General features: G+C 49.5%; 2 pseudogenes; one reads left to right on the top strand and one right to left on the bottom strand.

The window, feature by feature from the left end:
- Positions 1-1670: 1670 nt before the first annotated feature.
- LOC115600046 lies at positions 1671-2636 on the bottom strand (annotated as a pseudogene).
- A 2438-nt stretch (positions 2637-5074) lies between these two features.
- LOC103528909 lies at positions 5075-6049 on the top strand (annotated as a pseudogene).
- Positions 6050-19718: the final 13669 nt, after the last annotated feature.

The raw sequence follows: 19718 nt of genomic DNA, 5'->3' as shown, positions 1-19718 counted from the left end.
CTCACAGAAGATCAATCGCATGCTGGACGTACAGATCTATTATAAAGATCCTTCGACAGGCCAGTGGCTAGGGCCAAAACCGCTGCTGTTCACCGGGAGGGGTTATAGTTGCGTATCCACGGACCACGGACCCCTCTGGGTGCTCAGTAAGTGGACGCGCCCTGCCACAAATAGACCTCCAAGGAACGACCAACATACCTGATTTATGACTTTTGATTATGCCCCCCCCCCCCCTTTTTTAACAAAACAAACAAACAAAAAACAACAAAACAAACCAAAAAAATTTTTTTCCCCTTAAAATTGTCATTGTAAATCGTGTAAATTGAGAAAAAAAAAAAAAAAAAAAAAAAAAAAAGGGGGGGGGGGAAATGTAGTGGAGCAGAGCGACCAGGTCCCTCTGGTCATCAAGAAGTGGGTGTGAGCTGCTATCAACTCCACCTGTGCCCAGACAGGGCAGGGCCCCTATGGAGCATGTGCAAGACCATGGGGCCAATAAATAGTGAGGCTCACACCCACCGAGGCAGCTCATTCTAGAGCTAGCTGAGAGAGCGGCTGGTTGCTTCCATAGCAGCAGACCATCTTTGCTAGTTCCACACTGTGGGCAATAGACTCAGATCACATCCTACGAGTATATATCACCGTATCTACGCGTCAATCCCGGACAAGAGACTCCTTTCCGGCTACAGGTGTGAACCCTTTACCGTGCCCAACCCCATGTTTGAGGAGCCAATGAGATCGGCCCACAATCCTGTGCTACCTGCACCAGGGATTCGCTGTGCTACAGGTAAACACATCAGGTGTCCAATAAAACGCTATGTTGATGTTTGGTGACGGAGTTGTAGTCACAAAAGCACTATATAAGAAAAAGTTACTAGGCAATAAAGAAGCAGCTTGTTTATCAACCATATTGGTTGCACGAGTTTTCCTGGCCGTTTCCCCACACCCTTGGAGTGGCTGACATGGGGATCTGAGGCAATGATTTCCTGAGGGGTAGTGGAAATGGAGTCATGACATGGTTGGAGTAATTTTTTTTAGGGATCAGGGAAAAGAATGAGAAAAACCCTCCTGTTAAGTCACGAGGGTCAGAGTGAACCCCCTTGCTTTCTAAACTCCTTCTCATAGGACTCCAAGTGGGGCTGGAGCAAACCCTAACACCAGTGGAAGTCTCAGATAAAGGACATCAGGTAAAGAAAAAACTGATGGATCCTTTATTTATTAAAATGCTCAGAGAACAAAGATGTTATTTAAAAAACCATTCCATCAGCCTTTGTTTAACACCAGGAAGGAAGATACAGAACAGGAAATTGTATGAAAAATGAGATTTCTTTGTGCACATCATTATGATACGTAAAAGAGAAGAAAAACCTCCAAGACCCAGAATCCCAGAAGTCAGGCTGAGTCTGTGATGAGAGATGTTATGAGTGATATGAGAAACATTATCAGTGATATGAGTAAGAAACTGGGAAATTTATTACTTTTGAAAAAGATACAGTCATAACTTTCTAAAACGCACCCTTGAGCTCCTGGTTCCTCATGCTGTAGATCATTACCACATGTAAAAGAGAGAAATGGTCACATGTAAAACAGAGAACAAACCTCAATCACCAATAGTTCCAGAACTCAGGCTGAGCATGTGATGAGACACAATATTAATTATTTGAGATATGTTATCAATTATACGGATGAGAAATTGAGCATTTTATTATTTGAGGAAACAATCCTGTCATCAGTTTCCATACAGCACCCTTGAGCTCCTGGTTCCTCATGCTGTAGATGAGGGGGTTCACTGCTGGAGGAACCACTGAGTACAGAACTGAAAACACCAGGTCCAAGGATGGAGAGCACATGAAGGGGGGCTTCAGGAAGGCAAAGATGGCCGTGCTGATGAACAGAGAGACCACAGCCAGGTGACGGAGGCATGTGGAAAAGGTTTTGTGCCTTCCCTACTCAGAGGGGATCCTCAGCACAGCCCTGAAGATCTCCACATATGACACCACTATGGAAACATCACAGCCAAAATCTAAAAAACAACTTAATACAAGAAGCCCAAAATGCCTGAGGTTGGAGTGTGAGCAGGAGAGTTTGAGGATCTGGGGGATTTCACAGAAGAACTGGTCCAGGGCATTGCCCTGGCAGAGGGGCAGGGAAAATGTATTGGCTGTGTTCAGCAGAGCATGGAGAAACCCAGTGCCCCAGGCAGCTGCTGCCATGTGGACACAAGCTCTGCTGCCCAGGAGGGTCCCGTAGTGCAGGGGTTTGCAGATGGCCACGTAGTGGTTGTAGGACATGATGGTCAGGAGATAAAACGCTGCAGACATAAAAAAGACAAAGAGAGAAAGCTGTGCAGCACATCCCTTGTAGGAGATGTCCGTGTTGTCCCAGAGGGAACTGGCCACGGCTTTGGGCAGAGTGGTGGAGATGGATCCCAGGTCGAGGAGGGAGAGGTTGAGGAGGAAGAAGTACATGGGGGTGTGGAGGTGGTGGTCACAGGCGATGGTGGTGATGATGAGGCCGTTGCGCAGGAGGGCAGCCAGGTAGATGCCCAGGAAGAGCCAGAAGTGCAAGAGCTGCAGCTCCCGCCTATCTGCAAATGCCAGGAGGAGGAACTGGCTGATGGAGCTGCTGTTGAACATCAACTGCCTTTGGGGATATACACCTATCAGAAGAAGAAAATAAAGGGAGAAGTTAGAGCAGTGTTTCTTCAAAAAACATAATTTTTCCAAGAGACACACAAATAGCTTCTCCCCTTTTTGAACACCTTTGGCATCTCGTTTTCAAACACCCTGGCTTATTCTGGTTGAATGTCTGTAAATGAGCAGGAGGGGTAAGTGCTTCCATACAGAAATTGTTAAAAAGGGGGATCTCAGATTCAATCATCTTTTAATATCCAAGAGCTTTTCTACATCCTTATTTCCAATGCACCACCAGCCTGCATTGCAGAGTTGAAGGGATTTAGGGTGGTTTGGTCTGGTCCAGATTCTTGTACACACATAAAGAGAATCTGAATGCAGAAGCCCCTGGAATTTCTCCTGCTCTGCAAGTGTCTCTCAGGGTGCTGAGAGGCAAAGGGACTGTCCCTTAGTGCAGAGTGAAAACAGCTGCTCTGTCCATCAGTCCTGCTCTCAGCTGCACAAAGAAGCAAAAACCCTAAACATCGGGTATCCTGACGGGAGGGTGGGATTAGCCCCAGCCCACCACCCTGCAGTCCCCATAGCCCAAAATCTCAGGCGTTTTGGATGCTCTTCCTCCATGAACACAGCAGCAGGACATGACCTGAAGCATCAGTGTCTGAGCTGCACCTGAATCCTCACCAACCAGCCACGCAAAAAGAAGGGGAAGAACAAGGACAGAAGCAGCAGGGGCAAGAGGGGAACCTTCCAAAGTTGTGCTGCCAAGAGAGTAAGACAAGGAGACACAAGGAGACACAGGCAGAGATTGCAGCATTTCTCCTCTCTGGTGGGGGGGGCTGTTGGAAGGATCCTCAGAATTCAGTGCCCATGATCTGAAGGGCTGGGGGACTGTGCTGTGTGACAGATAGCAGGGTTTAGCTCAAGGGAGGGCAGCAGCTCTGCAGGGGATGGCTGGGAGGTGCAGGAATCCCCCCTGCCATCATCTTCCAGGCAGCAGCTCCCTCTCCATCCCTTCCCATCTCTTCTGCCTGCAGCTCTTTCTCTGTCCCCAGCTCTCCTCCCTGTCAGTGCTCACAGCCCCCATCCCACATCCTGAGTGCTCAGCTCTGCCCTGCAGACCCCTCGTGGCAGGAGCAGGACCTGTCCAGGGGCATCTCTGGGTGTGCAGGGGCTCAGGAGCAGCTCAGACAAGGGATGAGGAGAACTGGGATCTCTGTGCCTTCTGCAGAATGCAGAAAGAGCTTTCCATGTCCTGCTGCCCATCCATCCAACAAGGAGTGGAAAACGCAGAGCACAGACTGCTTTTCAGGCAGGGAAATGCTGCCTCTGCACTGCTTCCAAAGGAGACTCTGCAATGTCCTGGGGTGATGTGGAGCTGTGAGCTGAGCCAGGCAGCACCATCCTGAGTGCAGGAGGAGCCTGCCATGTCCTGATGGGCTTCACTCCTGCCAGCCACAGCTTCTCCCCAGAGCACTGTGGGGAGCTCCCCGGGCAGGCTGAGAGATTCCCCACTGGGGCTCAGGGCCTCCTTGTCCATGCGCAGGAGGCTGGGAGGTGCAATGCCATAATCCTGAATTCTGAGGATCCTTCCAACAGCCCCCCACCATCACCAGAGAGGAGAAATGCTGCAGTCTCTGCCTTTGTCTCCCTGTCCTGACTCCCTTGGCAGCACAACTTTGGCAGGATCCCCTCTTGCCCCTGCTGCTTCTGCCCTTGTTCTTTCCCTTCTTTTTGCTTGGCTGGTTGGTGAGGATTCGGGTGCAGCTCAGACACTGATGCTGCAGGTCATGTCCTGCTGCTGTGTCCATGGAGGAAAAGCATCCAAAACGCCTGAGATTTTGGGCTGTGGGGACTGCAGGGTGTGAGGCTGGGGCTTAGCCCACCCTCCTGTCAGGATACTCATGTTGAGGGTCTTTGCCTCTTTGTGCAGCTGAGAGCAGGACTGATGGACAGAGCGGCTGTCCTCATTTTGCACTAAGGGACAGTCCCTTTGCCTCTCAGCACCCTCAAGGTTTCACTTGCAGAGGAGCAGAAATGCCAGGGGCTTCTGCATTATAATTTTCCTCATGTGTTTATGAGAAACTGGACTAGACCAAACCATGCTGAAACATTTCACCTGTGCTCTGCAGGCTGGTGGTGCATTGGGGTTGACAATGCTGAAAAGCTCTTGGATTTTAACAGTGGATTTAATGTCAGATCAACATTTCCTTTTTTACCTATTCCTGTAGGGCAGGACTGACTACTGTAGAGCCCAGAGTGCCGTCCCTGCTCTGAGTGTCACCATCAGCCAGCACCACCTGCAGCCCATGAATGGGACCTGCAAAAATCCTTCCTGTAAGGAGTGAGGTGTTTTGGGGATTTCTGTGAATTTCGAAAAGAATTTCTTCAGAATAATCTGACCTAAATTACTTATCCCTTTTATTTCTCTTACAGTGCACCATTCCCGGAGGCATGAGATGTCCAACAGCAGCTCCATCAGCCCGTTCCTCCTCCTGGCATTTGCAGACAGGCGGGAGCTGCAGCTCTTGCACTTCTGGCTCTTTCTGGGCATCTACCTTGCTGCCCTCCTGGGCAACAGCCTCATCATCAAAACCATTGCCTGTGACCACCACCTCCACACTGCCATGTACTTCTTCCTCCTCAACCTCTCCCTCCTAGACCTGGGATCCATCTCCACCACTCTGCCCAAAGCCATGGCCAATTCCCTCTGGGACAACATGGACATCTCCTACAAGGAATATGCTGCACAGCTTTCTCTCTTTGTCTTTTTTATGTCTGCAGTGTTTTATATCCTGACCATCATGTCTTACGACCACTACGTGGCCATCTGCAAACCCCTGCACTACGGGACCCTCCTGGGCAGCAGAGCTTGTGTCCACATGGCAGCAGCTGCCTGGGGCACTGGGTTTCTCCATGCTTTGCTGCACACAGCCAATACATTTTCCCTGCCCCTCTGCCATGGCAATGCTCTGGATCAGTTCTGTGAAATCTCCCAGGTCCTCAAGCTCTCCTGATCACACTCCAACCTCAGGCATTTTGGGCTTATTGTCATCAGTGCCTGCCTGGCATTTGGCTGTTTTGTTTTCATAGTGGTGTCATATGTGGAGATCTTCAGGGCCGTGCTGAGGATCCCCTCTGAGCAGGGAAGGCACAAAGCCTTTTCCACATGCTTCCCTCACCTTGCTGTGGTCTCTCTGTTTGTCAGCAATGGCATCTTTGTCTACCTGAAGCCCCCCTCCATCTCCTCCCTCTCCCTGGACCTGGTGCTGGCAGTTCTGTACTCAGTGGTTCCTCCAGCAGTGAACCCCCTCATATACAGCATGAGGAACCAGGAGCTCAAGGTTGCATTCTGGAAACTTATAACTGGGCCTTTTTCAATAGTAAAAAATTTCCAAGTTTCTTATGCATATCACTTATAACATATCATTAATAATGTGTCTCATCACAGGCTCAGCTGGACTTCTTGGACTACTGATAGTTGAAGTTTTTTCTCCGTTTTATATGTAATAATGATGTGCACAAAGAAATGTACTTGCTCAAAAACTTGCTCCTCATAAAGACACTTAAGCAGATATACCAGAGAGCTTTTGTCATCTCCATTCCTGCAGGTTTTCAAGACCGAAATTAATAAACCCTGGGAAACCTTCCATTGCCCCAAATGCAACCCTGATGAGACCAGGAGGTGTTCTTTAAGATCTCCTGATGATCAGCCCTCTGATCATAATCTTTCTGGCCTCCTCTGTGCTTCTAACAGCTCCAGGTCCATTTTTTGGTTTGGGCTCCAGAACTGGACCCAGCACTGCAGTGGGATCTTACCAGAGTGGAGCAGAGGAGCAGAATCTCCTCCCCTGACCTGCTGGCCACGCTGCTTTTTGTGTAGCTCAGGACACGCTTGGCTTCCTGGGCTGCCAGCACACCTTGACAGCTGGTGCTGAGCTTCTCATCAACCAGCACCTCAAGTCCTCCTCCTCCTGAGGGCAGCTCTCAATCCATGCTCTGCCCAACCTCTATTTGTGCTGGGGATCCAGGCTGTCTGGAAAGGAGACTTTAGAAATGGTCCCTCTATCACAACCATTCTTTTTTGAGGCTTTGAACTTGGTTTGCTCCTCATCCCATCTTAGGGTAGCTGGGAGGTGCTCTACATTTTCTGACATGTTTGATCTTCTCACCCCACTGTCCCCAAGAAGAATCCTGACCCACAAGTGAGGGGTGGGCTCTGCCTTCCCATTGTCTGGGGTTCAGAGAGTGGCCTCACTGCTTCATAAAAATAATAACTAAAAGCCACTTTTACAGAGTCTTTGCCTCCCTGAAATCATGGCTGCCAGTGATCTGCTCTAACAAGGCCATGGGGAGGCGCTGGAAGCAATGGTCCTCAGTGGGGCCAATCAATGCTTCCACGTACTTTAAGGATACATTCTGACTTCTGGAGCAGTTTGTTCATTCCTCTCTCAGCACCTGAGGATCATGGACTCAGCACCAAACACACCCTGGGGCTCATTGAAATACAGAATTCAGTAAAAAGCCATGGCTCTCCATGGGATATACTTCACATCTTCAAAACTTGTACAGCTAATTAGAGAGGATTTCACACTGTAGTAAAGGAGGAACATTTTTATACTGTGATTAATGAAAACTGATTCTGCTGGGTTTTTTGTTTCTTGTTTTGTTCTCCTTTAGCATTTTAACAGATCATCTCATGATTTTCATTTTAGAGAAGAGGTGATAGAAGTTCCCTAAGGTCTAACACTGTTTGAGCAAACTTACTGCTCACCTCCCCAGTCCCACCATTCTTTTCATATCCCACCTGGGACTTCCATCCCTGGTCCTTGCATCAGACTTCTCCACTCCTCTCTGCAGCTGGAGGTTACAGCTCCACTGCACCACCTCCCACCTGCTCTCCTTAGAGAACTGACTGCATACAGGAACAGCAGGAGTTTTCCTTTGTGCCAGCCAAGAAAAGTCAAACAGAGAAAGTGAAGAAGAATCTGATGAGAAATGGTTTATAGAGACAGATGGGAAAAGACAGCTGTGATCATCATGACAGAGGTGGCTAAAGAGACAATCAGGCTGCTGAAAGACAGGCGAGCTTTGAACAACCTGCTGCTCAAAGCAGCACCCAGGGGAGAGGCATCTGAATGAACAAAGAGTAGGAGAAGGGGACAATTGGAGAGGAATGGGAATGGCCTTTGTCTGGACAGTCTGTGTCTGGAAAGGTGACTTTAGGAATCGTCACTCTATCACCACCACCAGGAAGTGCTCACTTGGGGGAAGGGGGAGTGGCAGCACAGTGCCAGGTGGAGGTGCTGAATGAGTGCCAGCTGCCAGACAGAGGTGTGAAGAGGTACTGACAAGGTGTTGGTGGTGGCTGCAAATTATCCCTGTTCCTCCTAGAACCTTTGTCTTTTCCTCCCATCAGACTTCTCCCCTGCAGGCTGCAGCTGGATATTACAGGTCCTTTGCACCAGATCCAAACTCATCTCCCTTAGAGAACTGCATTCAGGCACTGCAGCAGTTTCCCTCTTTGTAAGCAGAGAGAAATTTCAAATAGAGAAAGTTTCCTAAACAATAAAATACACTTTGCAACCATCTGATGGGCACAAGTGTCCTCTATTGTGGTTACATTTCTACATAGGATAATCTGATAATATAATCTGATAATAATATATTTTTGGTAGCTACGTGCAGGAAGTCATAAACATTACTAAAGTATTGTATAAGGGCTGCTGAAAGACAGTTATTCCAGTCAGGGTAATTCCATAACACAAGATGTCACACTGAGGACATAAAGTGGAGTGAATGTGCTGTGGGGTTTGACCACTGCTTGGGGATTGGTTGGAAATTCATTGAAGGGTATGAGGTGTGGAAAGAAACTTTACAGCCCAGGAAAGATTCAAAAGCAGGGATGTTTCTTGCAGCGCTTGGCTGCTTGATCGGGGGTTTTATGTGATGTAAGGGTTGATATAAAATGCCTGCTAGGAACTGTCTAGGGGTCACATTGACCTGAGAGAAGCTAACACAGAATGCTGGTTTAATAGAAGCTAAGCAATTGTTTAGGTAGTCATCACCTTATAAGGGAAATATATGTGCTAAAGTGATAACTATAGAAGCCTTGACATAAGAAACAGAACATGCTGTCAGCTTGGCTGAAGACTGAAGAAATCGGCATGCCCTGAGAAGAAGAGGTAAAAAGTTTACATAGAGAAAGACCTTTGCTTCATTTTTACTTTATCCACACGACCCTCACGACCACCACCAGGAGACACTGTGGAAACACAGGAGGGAGGAGATTATGAGAATGACCTCTCGGGAGTCATTGTAATACGGAGCAGGCTTAGGTGATGTATATGTATAGGTGTATTGAGAAATATAGCGAATATGTGAAACATCAGGGTATATAACCAAAGCCTCATTGCAAGATTGGTGTGCACAGATTTTGGAGGTATTATCCCTTTGTGCATCCAGTGCTGAATAAACACACCCCTTTCTATAACTTTCCAACTTGTAGAGTCATTCTCCGCAAGTCAGTAGGAGATGTGAAGGTTGGAGGCCATCTCTGTCTCAGCTACCATGAATTGACAGATTTTAATGTTCTTGCCAGGAGGGCGGGAGGTAAAACTACTACACTGGACTTCTGAAGGGCAAACATTATCCTCTTCATCAGCCTGATGGCCAGAATCCATTGGGAATCCATTTTGAAGGATAAAGGAGTCCAGGAAAGATGGATGCTCTTTAAGAAGGAAGTCTTGAAGGTGCAGGAACAGGCCATCCCTAAGAGCTGTAAGGTGAGTCACTGGCACAGAAGACCAGCCTGGCTGAACAAGGAACGTTGGCTGTCTCTCAAGGAAAAAATAGAATGTACGAGGGCTGGAGGAAGTGGCAGGACACTCAGGAAAACTACAAAACTGCTGTAACGCTATGAAGGGAGGGAATTAGGAAGTCCAAAGACCAGCTATAAAGTAATCTGACCTGCATGGTTAAGGATACCAAGAAAAGCTTTCATAAATATATGAAAAAATAAAAGGACTAGGGTTATCCCCATCACTGGACAGATATAGGAAGACTCCTAGGTGTAAACACAGGGATCTGGGAATTAAACAGTACTGGAGATTTACAGTGGCACCTCTCTGCAAGCAGAACGGAGGCAGGAATGCCTTATAATATACCCTACACATGGCCTGTACAAGGGTGTTTGATGATAGCCACACAGAAATTGCAGGAGCACCTCCAGGGGTGTGTTGCGGGAAGGAGCCCTTCTTGCTCCTAGGGCTGATCCTGAGGCCTCGGGGCTTAGCCCATTCCTGGACGATGTCCTAGGGCTGTTCCTGGGGCTCCGGGATCTACCCCTTCTTGCCTGCTCCTGGGGCTCCTCAAGCTGTGGGCTTCTCAATCCTTCCTGAAGAGTGAGAGCTCTCTCCATGGGTGTCAGCTGCTCTCTTATTGGCCCCCTGCTCCTGCACATGCTCAGGAGGGAGGCCAGACACAGGTGAACCCACACCCACTCATCAATAACTCAGGGCACCTGGTCCTGTCTCACTACATTTCCCCCCCCCTTTTTTTTTTTACACAGACATTTACATAGTACACAGACATTTACATAGACATTTACATATTTACATAGCACGATTTTTTATACACAAGAATACACTTACAGGATTTTTCTTCGGGCCCCGCAGGACACTCAGCTAAGAGCATCAAGGGGGCGCCGAGGGGCAGTACAAAACACACTTATACAGGATTTTTACAGGATTTTTCTTCGGGCCCCGCGGGACACTCAACTAAGAGCATCGAGGAGGCGCCGAGAGGTTAGAGGATTTTTACACAAAAATATAACTTACAAGATTTAAACATATAACTTACATATAACATATAACTTATTTTACATATATTTTTAGGGAGAATTCTCAACCCTTACACGTATTTTGGGGAGAATTCTCAACCTTCTTTCTTTCAACCTTCTTTAAGGGGAATTAAGCATACCCATATATTCGCTCGATGTCAGCCCCTTTCTGGCAAAGTCTCCGCAAGCTGTCTGAGCACTCTTCTGCAAATTGTCCCAGGCACTTGCCCTCTATTCCGGGGTTTCTTTCCTCACGGGCCTCGGGATTTAACCCTTCCTCATGGGATTTCCCTCTGCTCAAGGGCTTAGCCTAGGCATATTTCACAAAGTCTCTGCAAGTTGCACCAGGCACTTTTCACAGAGTCTCTGCAAGTTGTTCTTCTAGTTATTATTCTCCCTCCTATATCTGCTCTTCTGGCTTGGTTTCCCTCTATTCCGGGGTTTCTTTCCTCATGGGCCTCGGGATTTAACCCTTCCTCATGGGATTTTCCCCTCTGCTCTGGGGTTTCCTGTCCAGAGAGCTTGTTGATCATACCTTACAGGGAGAACGTTCTTGCAGTTTCTGTGCCAGCTAGGTTTTCTGCAGGCTGCCCGCATTCTCCACCAGATGTTGCGGGAGGAGCCCTTCTTGCTCCTAGGGCTGATCCTGAGGCCTCAGGGTTTAGCCCATTCCTGGACGATGTCCTAGGGCTGTTCCTGTGGCCTCGGGATCTACCCTTTCTTGCCTGCTCCTGGGGCTCCTCGAGCTGTGGGCTTCTCCATGCTCACTGAAGAGTGAGAGCTCTCTCCATGGGTGTCAGCTGCTCTCTTATTGGCCCCCTGCTCCTGCACATGCTCAGGAGGGAGGCCAGACACAGGTGAACCCACACCCACTCATCAATAACTCAGGGCACCTGGTCCTGTCTCACTACAGGGGTGTGCCTCAGAGTCTGGGATGGATGCTTCTGATCCCATCCCTCTAATCATTCTTCCTCTGAGCTGGGGATATACGAATGGCTGAGGACATTTCTCTTATTCTTGTCTGATTTTTGCTAAGCCTCTTTTCTTACTTTACTCAAGAAAGAATTGCACTTATAATTGATAATCTGTCATTAAAAAAAAAAACAAAAAAACCAAAAACCAAACAGGAAAACACAAAATAACCAACCAACCCAACAAACAAAAAACCAACCAACCAACAAAAAAGGAAAAAGCACAAACATGGTAGAAAGCAGATCTTAAATATATAAAATATAGAATTATAAATTCCTTTTACAGGCTCTGATTACATCTGTTGTTATCTCAGCCCTTTGTATCCCACGTTGGGCCCAAAAAAGACTGTTTCGGTTGTTGCTATGGGGCAGAAAGTGTTTGAAAATTACTGTACCCTCAGCACTGAGAATGAGATACAAAACTGGGAAAGCCAGACAAACATCATACAGCCAGATCTGTGCTGTGCATCAGCAGTTTTCATAATATTGACCTGGAGAAACTGGAGAGGTGGGCCCAGGTCAACCTCTTGAGGTTCAACAGGACCAAGTGCAGGATGCAGCACCTGGATCAGAACAATCCTCACCATCAGTACAGGCTGGAGGATGAGGTTTTAGAAAGCAGCCCTGCAGAAAAGGACTTGGGGGTACAGCTGGATGGAAAGCTGGTCATGAGCCAAGAGTGCACATGTGCAGAAGGCCAGAAGGGCAATCACATCCTGGGCTGCATCAAAAGAAGAATGTCCAGCAGATTTAGAGAGGGGATTCTGCCACTTTTCTTTGGTAAAGCCTCACCTGGAGCACTGAATCCAGCTCTGGAGCCCTCAATACAGGAAGGACATGGACCTGATGGAGTGGGTCCAGAGGAGAGACACAAAAATGATCAGGGGGCTGGAACACCTCTCCAAAGAAGACAGAGTGAGGGAGCTGGGAGTGTTCAGCCTGGAGAAAAGAAGGCTCTGGGGAGACCTTTCAGTACTGAAAGGGGCCCTACAGTAATGCTGGAGAGGGACAGTTTGCAAGAGCGTTTACAGGTCCATTTAAACCCAATTTTTTCTTTAATTTTATATTTTTCTAATCTTCAAACAGCTCAGTTACCACGGAGAGTGCCCAGAGATCTCCCAAAATGGGGTTTGGAGGCCCCAATACCATGGTGGTGTACAGGGACTGATGAGCCAAGGTTCAGTGGTGTGAACACTATGGGCAGTAGAAGAGTATACTGGTAGTGCCTGAAGTGTGGGTTTGGACATGGCGGAGCTTTTCTTCAGAGTGGGAAACAGCTTTGCCAAGAAAGAATGGCCCAAAGTTGAGCTGGGGATGCCTGGAGTGAAGAGCAGAAGAAAGAAATGTCACTGCAAGGGCCATGCTGGGGAACACCACATCCCCCAGAAGGAGCCTGGATCAGCCCAAGGCTCTGTGTGCCAAGGCAGAAGCAGGGAGGACACAGAGATGTCAGGAGAGGAAGGGGAGAGCAAAGAGGGGCAGGCGGGTGAAGGAGTAGAGCCTGCAGGGAAAGAGGCACAGGGGATGGAACACCGTAGGACAAACTGGTGGAGATGAGAGAGGGAAAAGCTGTGAAAAAGCTGGAGGCACACTTGGCAGAGCCGAGCTCTCCATGACTTTGCTGATGGCTCTTGTCTCTGTCCCTGATGGCCATGGGGAGACAAGTGAAACTTCCAGCAGCACTGGGAATCAGGGCCTCCTTATCCATGTGCAGGAGGCTGGGAGGTGCCGTGCCAAAGTCCTGCCCTTGGAGACAAATCCCAGTGCTGCCAGGAGAGCCCTGAGGGCTGAGGGAGGCACAGGATCTCCCTCCCTTGCCAGGGGCTGGGGTTCAGGGCTGGCACCTTTGGGGAATGGGCTCAGGGCTGGGCCCTTTGCATTCCTGACACACAGCCAGGCTTCCTCAGCACCAGAGCCACCCGCACCTTCATTTTACCCACCGGCCATCACTGCCTCCTGGTTCCTGCTTCCCCCAAACCCTGGGGGGGACGCTTTCTCAGGGCTGTCCCTAAGGGGGACCCAGGTACACGGCAAGAAACTTTGGACTTGGATGTTGGAAGTTTTTGGAAGAAAATGGACATGTGAGCAATCCTGACTATTTAGCTTTAGCCAGAGTGAGCTAAGGGCCTTGAGGCCCAGCTGCAAGGTTATAAAAAGATCAGCTATATGCAAAAGATAAGGGAGTTGGCAGCAGAAAAGAAGAATAACAGGATGGGAAAGCATTGCATAGAGAGCTCATAAACAGTTGTATTTAACCAGTCCTGAGCCCCTGAGAAGAAGAAAGTTACGACAGATAAAAAGTTGTAAACAGGATGCCTGCAGTCAGCAAAGCAGGACAAAGACGATAAGCAGCACCCAATCACAACGCGACAACAGGTGCGTGGACAGTCTCTTGCAGCCAATCAACATGAGCCACGAAGACGCCAAGACCATATAAATGTAATGCTTTGCTTATTAAAATTGAGCTTTGTTGCTGACTCATATTTAGTCGTCTCTTTGCTCCGCAAGCCCGCCTCCACACTTGGACTCTGTCTTGGAATTTCTTGTTGACAAAGAAGCTTCTACAGCTTCCTCTCCTTGCCTCTTGAGCAACTGTCATGGGCTCAGCATCAACCCCCAGAGGGCTCATGACAGTTGTGAGTTGAGAGCTGCCCCTGGCAGGGAGGCAGGGAAGTCCCTGCCCCAGCACACAGCCCCTGGGCTTCAGGACCCTGCTCTGAAGGACAGCCCTGGGCACCCCTGCCTGCACACACACCCTCACTCCTCTTCACAATTCCCCTTCCACCTCCAGCCCCTTCCCCCCTTACAGTTCCCAGCAGCTCTGGCTCTGCAGCTTTAGGAGATGCCTCCAGGAACTGCACCTGCTTCACTGCCCTGAACCAGACACTCACCATGTCAGAAGCTGGGAAGGTTCTCCACCACTGAGCTGGAAGTCATCCCCTCTATCTTCCCCCCCTTGAAGCTCTCTCTGCCTTGCTCATCTCCCTGAGATACCCTGGCAGTGCCCTCAGCCCTGCTGCGCTCTGCAGAGGAGCTGCTCCTGCCCAGAGCTGTCTCTCTGCAGCACTGCCCACTGGCCAGCAGCTCCCTCCATCCCAGGAGCCCAGCTCACAACTCTCATGAGTCCTCTGGGGGTTGATACTGAGCCTATGACAATTGCTCAAGAGGCAAGGAGAGGAAGCTGCAGAAGCTTCTTTTTCAACAAGGAAATCCAAGGCAGAGTCCAAGTCCAAAGTTTCTTGCCTTGTGCCTGGGTCCCCCTGAGGGACACCTCTGAGAAAGCATCCCCTGCAGGGTGGCAGTGATGGCAGGTGGGGAAAAGGAAGGTGCAGGTGGCTCTGGTGCTGAGGAAGCCTGGCTGTGTGTCAGGACTGCAAAGGGCCCAGCCCTGAGCCCATTCCCCAAAGGTGCCAGCCCTGACCACCAGACCCTGGCAAGGGAGATCCTGTGCCTCCCTCAGCCCTCAGGGCTCTCCTGGCAGCATTGGGATGTGGAGATGGGCAATGCCAAGGGCAGGACTATGGCAGGGCACCTCCCAGCCTCCTGCACATGGACAAGGAGGCCCTGAGCCCTAGTGGGGAAGCTCTCAGCCTGCCCGGGGAGCTCCCCACAGTGCTCTGGGGAGAAGCTGTGGCTGGCAGGAGTGAAGCCCATCAGGACATGGCAGGCGATGTTTCATATTTCAGACGTCCAAATTCTGGGACGTGGGTGACATCCATTTGCCAAGTTTCACCCGCTTGCAGTCCGCGTGGATTTACTCCCATTCCCAGGGCAGGGCCAAATTGTGCGCATTGAGGGCACGCTCTAACAATTCCTTTCGCGTCTTCCCACGGTATGGAAAACATGCGCTTCAATGCCCTGGCATTCTGATGGAATAGGGAGTGGCTGTTTTGAGCCTTCGCAAACTGGCTTACCGGGCTCTGTATTCCTAGGCTGACCAGGGAGTCAGCCTTTGCATTTCCTTCACCCAGTCCCAGAGAGATTTTATGGCTTCTGATATGCAGGATGCAGCATGGTTCTGTTCGGATTTTTAGCACACGTTGTAGCATAAAGAAGAGTTCCAGTAATTGCTTACTTTGTACCGGCTTGATAATAGCATCCTCGATGCGGTTCGCGACTCCGACTGCATATTGTCAGTCGGAGACAATGTTAAGGGAGCCTGTCGCCATTGCTTTAGGGCCCAGATAATAGCCAGCAATTCCAGAGTCTGTAGATTATCTTCCGCAGTGCCCGGAATCAGGTGTTGTTTCCACCGACCCTTATCCTGCCATACGCAGGTGGCCATTTTCGACCTCTTTCCGGCATCGGTAAAAACTGTGATGCCAGGCACTGGGCGCTCTGAAACGATCGGACACTCAGTCCAATGAAGCTGGCTGATGGTCTGTAAACGCTTGTGTGTTGGACTTCCCCGGAATACCCGAATAGGGCAAGTTGTAGAGGCACGGAGCGTTGCAGTAGCCAGTCAAAGTCGATTGCTTTTATGGGGATGCTGATCCATCCCGGCTCTTGACCATCTACCTCCAGGCAACGCTGCCGTCCCTTCCGTATCAAGAATGCTATTATCTCGGTCTGTTGCCATATACCCTTCTGTGGTGTGTGCAATGTAAATAGCCATTCCAAGATGGCTATGGAGTCCGATCTCAGGGAGCTCTGATCGTGTTGTCGTTTATCGGTGTCGCGGAAATATTCCCCATTTTCCTTATTCCAGTTGAAGTCTTGTAGTAGCAGCGCGAATGGGTATGACGGGTGATTACATACTGTTGCAAGAAGGAGAGTCTTGGCGATAGCCAGCCGAGTACCTACACTCAGAGGCCCTTGCTCAGGAATGAGCGACCTGGTCTTGCTCAGCCTCACCCTTTATTGGCCCAATGATCTCGGGCATGCCCACTTGGGTCAGCCCTAATTGGGCACAGGTGGGCTGAGCATTAGCTGAGTGCAGGCACCTGTTGCCTACATTTCCCCCTTTTTTTTTTTTTTTTTTTTTTTTTTTTAGACGCATGGTTCCTCGTTGTCCGGGGCCGGTGGCACTGGTCTGGTCGGGGCCGGGCGTGTCCATTTGCTGGGCACCCAGAGAGGTCCAGAGTCTGTGGAGACACAACTGTACCCTCTCCCGGTGAACAGCAACGGCCTGGGCCCCATCCACTGTCCTGTTGTTGGTTCTTTGTAATAAATCTGGACTTCAGGCATGCTGATGATTTTCTGCGATGAATAATGCAGAAGTACGGGTGGCTCCTGAGAATCACGGCTCAGGCTCAGAAAATTTAGAGTAAAGAGTACCTTGCTGAGCCGCGTCTGGGGGTCCATGCTTTTGCTGTCTTTCTGTTTCTGCAAGTATGTTTTCAGGGTGCGATTCGCTCTTTCTATGATCGCTTGCCCTGTAGATGAGTGGGGAATTCCAGTAACATGTTTTACTCCCCAGGTAGCAAAGAACTGTTGCAATTTTGCGCCCGTGTAGGCCGGCGCATTGTCTGTTTTTATTACCTGGGGGATCCCCATGACAGCAAAACAGTTGGTCAGGTGACGGACCACGTGTAGAGCCTTCTCTCCCGTTTGGGCTATTGCCCAGAGCATGCCTGAAAAGGTGTCGATTGTGATATGTACATATTTTAGTCTTCTGAACTCCGGGACGTGGGTGACATCCATCTGCCATATTTCCCCGGCTTGCAGTCCGCGCGGGTTCACTCCCATTCCTAGAGTGGGGCCGAATTGGGCACATTGTGGGCAGGCTTTGACGATGGCCTTTGCTTCTTCCCACGTAATGTTAAATGTGCGTTTCAATGCCCTGGCACTCTGGTGGAATAGGGAGTGGCTGTTTTGGGCCTTTGCGAACTGGGTGACTGGATGCTGTAGACCCACGCTCACTAAGGAGTCGGCCTTGGCATTCCCTTGTCCTAGGCCCAGTGCTGTTTTATGGCTGCGAATGTGTAGTATGCAGCATGGCTGTTTCCTGATCTTAATTGCACGCTGCAATGATAGGAAAAGTTCCTGCAGCCTTTTATTTGGCACTGGCTTTAAGAGTGCATCCTCAATTCGATTGGCAACTCCGACTGCATATTGCGAGTCAGAGACGATGTTAATCGGGACTTGCTGCCAGTGCGTCAAGGCCCAAACTATAGCACGTAGTTCCAGTGTCTGTAGGTTATCTTCAGTGGTGCCTGGGATTAGATGCTGCTTCCACTGGCCTTTTTCTTGCCATACGCAGGCGGCCATGTGGGATCTTTTGCCAGCGTCTGTAAATACTGTTAGCCCAGGCACTGGACGCTCGGAGACAATTGGTCTCTCGAGCCACTGGAACCGGCTGATGAACTGTAATCGTTTATCTTTTGGGCTATCATGACGTACCTCGCCAGGATATCCTAGTAGGGCGAGCTGTAGGGGCTCGGAGTTCTGTAGTATCCAATCAAAGTCGGTGGCTTTGATGGGGATGTTGATCCACTCCGGTTCTTTGCCGTCTACATCCAGGCAGCGTCTACGTCCCTTCCGAATGAGAGATGCTATTATCTCTGTTTTTTGCCATATGCCCTTCTGGGCCGTATGGGGTGGGAATAGCCATTCTAAGATATAAGTAGACTCTGATCTTTTAGAGTCTTGATTATAGGATACAACATAGCTTTGTTCCTCTGATTTTCTTTTTCCCGTGAGGTCCTGCATTAATAATGCGAAGGGGAATGAGGGATGATTACATACCCACACTCCGATGGGGTGGGCGGCGTCTCGCCGGTCTGCAAAGCCGTTTGTCAGCTTGTGGACGACTTGTTTCAGAGCGTTGGTATGTTCTTCAGTCCAGTCCACAAGTGCCCCTGGATTAGTACCCCGTAGCAAAGATAGGAAGGGATGGATATCCGTGTTGGTAAGACCTATAATGGGTCTGACCCATTGCAGTTCGCCCACTAGTTTTTGGGCGTCATTCAGAGTTTTAACTGAATGGACTACTTCTAATTTTTGCGGTCTTACCATTGCATCAGTTATTTTCCATCCCAAGTAGCTCCAAGGTGACTTCAGCTGGATTTTTTCTGGAGCCACTACTAGTCCTTTGGTCTTGAGCTGATCAGTCAAGACCTGGCTGATGTTTTTGGGGAATGGGGTCTGCTGACAAAATAGAATATCGTCCATATAATGATATATTATTGTACTCGGCATTGCCTGTCTTATTGGGGCGAGCGCCCATGCCACATATGACTGGCATATAGTAGGCGAGTTTCTCATTCCCTGAGGCAGGACTATCCACTCGTATCGCTTCGCTGGTTCGCTTTTGTTAACCGATGGGATAGTAAACGCGAAGCGAGCGGTGTCTTCACGGTTTTGTACACCGCTTAAACGGTGTCGGTAATTCCTCATCCTCTTCATCGGAGAGGGTGGGCGGATTCCTATAATGTTGGAACGCCGGGCGTTTTTCGGCGTCCCGCTTCTCCAATAAAGTGGCAACCTGATCTTGTAAAGTTGACACTTTTTCCTCCAGGATTGATATGGCCTCCGCCCGAGGGATGGCACTCTTTTCAGTTGCTTTTCGAGGGGCGGGGCCCGGTGATGGGGGCAGTTCGGTGTGGCTAGTGCTGCACTCCGCGGCCTCGTCATTCTTTGAATTTTTGGGTTCCAGCCCGATGTCCTGTAATAACTCCGCCACTGAGTGTGCGGGTTTTCCTGTCATGCCTTTGATTGCTATCTTGTTGCTATTTGTTAACCCCAGGCATACTTGGCGGGGTTGTGTCCCTCCGGACGATGTCGATGATGTTGATGCCTCTGGTTTGTTTCCGGGCGGGGGGGTCAGGGGGGTTATCACTGGAACTGTCTCGGGTTCCTCCCCTTCAGAGATTGGCGCCGAGGGGGTCACGGTGGGTGCTGGTTCAGGGTTGTAGGTAGGGTTGTAGGGTGGGTTTGAAAAGGCTGCTGTAGGCAACTTCTCCTGTTGCCGTGGAAATGCGGCAACATCGAGTGCTTCTTCCATCTCAGCCTTTATATCTGCTAGGAGGTTGCACACCACTCTCCACATTTTATCATTTCCAGGGGCGTCATCATAGGCCTCCTTTATATGGAAGGTCGTCAGGAGGCTATATACCTCCTGATACAGGGTCCATGCAGCCGCAGGACCTGGGTAGAAGACCTCCTGTCTTTCTACCTGTGCTGCGATGTGCTCTGCAGCGATGGCTTCAGTGGTTTTGCTAGAGGCAGCACCCATCTTCCTGAACTCAGCAAAACTTATTGATGTATAATATTATAATCAAGAAAAGGGATTTTTCTTACCCTAGGTTCTCGAGTTGTCAGTTGAATCTAGGTGTTTTT

The sequence above is a fragment of the Calypte anna genome, chromosome W (assembly GCF_003957555.1).
Source record: "Calypte anna isolate BGI_N300 chromosome W, bCalAnn1_v1.p, whole genome shotgun sequence".
Lineage (NCBI taxonomy): Eukaryota > Metazoa > Chordata > Aves > Apodiformes > Trochilidae > Calypte > Calypte anna.
The sequence above is the reverse complement of the archived record's forward strand: the minus strand, read 5'-3'. Positions and strand labels throughout refer to the sequence as shown.